The 566-nt window shown below is 40.3% G+C and overlaps 1 protein-coding gene across 2 annotated transcripts in view; it reads right to left on the bottom strand.

Annotated features, from left to right (window-relative positions):
- The window catches only part of ACACB (acetyl-CoA carboxylase beta), a 134,248-nt gene that overhangs the window by 69,958 nt on the left and 63,724 nt on the right, over positions 1-566 (bottom strand). The window lies entirely within an intron of this gene.

The following is a 566-nucleotide window of genomic DNA, read 5'->3' as shown; positions in this document are numbered from 1 at the left end:
AACTTAAAAAAAAAAAAAAAGTGAAAATAAAATGGCACTTGGCAGATGGAAAAAAGTGAGAGAAGGTTGGGAATTGGGCTCCTGCAGGGGCACTGCCCTTTCCATGTCCCCTCATGGCTGCAGGTGCCTGGTCACATTGCTTTTAGCATTCCCAGGGCTGCGAGATAGAGGAGGCGAGGAAGGGACCCAAGAAGCAGCATGCCTTTGAGGATGTCCCCAGCCCCAACTTCCCTCTTCCCCAATCTCATAAGAGCATAAGCATAAATAAAAGATAAGGAATTAGTACCACCAATAAATAATGTGCATCCTTCTAAATTTTTCCCTCAAAAATTTGAGCAAAATTGCACATTATACACAGCAAAATACAGTAAATAAAACTGGGAGATGGTTCTAGATTAAAGACATGACAATGAAGCAGAATGTGTCATTCTGGGTTGGAGCCTAGATTTAAGAAAACAAACAAAAAACAGCTATAAAGGACATCACTGGCACAACTAGGAAATGTTCTATTTGGATAGTAGATATTCAATACATATATAATATCAATGCTGTATGTCCCGAGTGCC

Source organism: Otolemur garnettii, unplaced genomic scaffold, assembly GCF_000181295.1.
Source record: "Otolemur garnettii isolate 467f Iridium unplaced genomic scaffold, OtoGar3 scaffold00038, whole genome shotgun sequence".
NCBI lineage: Eukaryota > Metazoa > Chordata > Mammalia > Primates > Galagidae > Otolemur > Otolemur garnettii.
The sequence above is the reverse complement of the archived record's forward strand: the minus strand, read 5'-3'. Positions and strand labels throughout refer to the sequence as shown.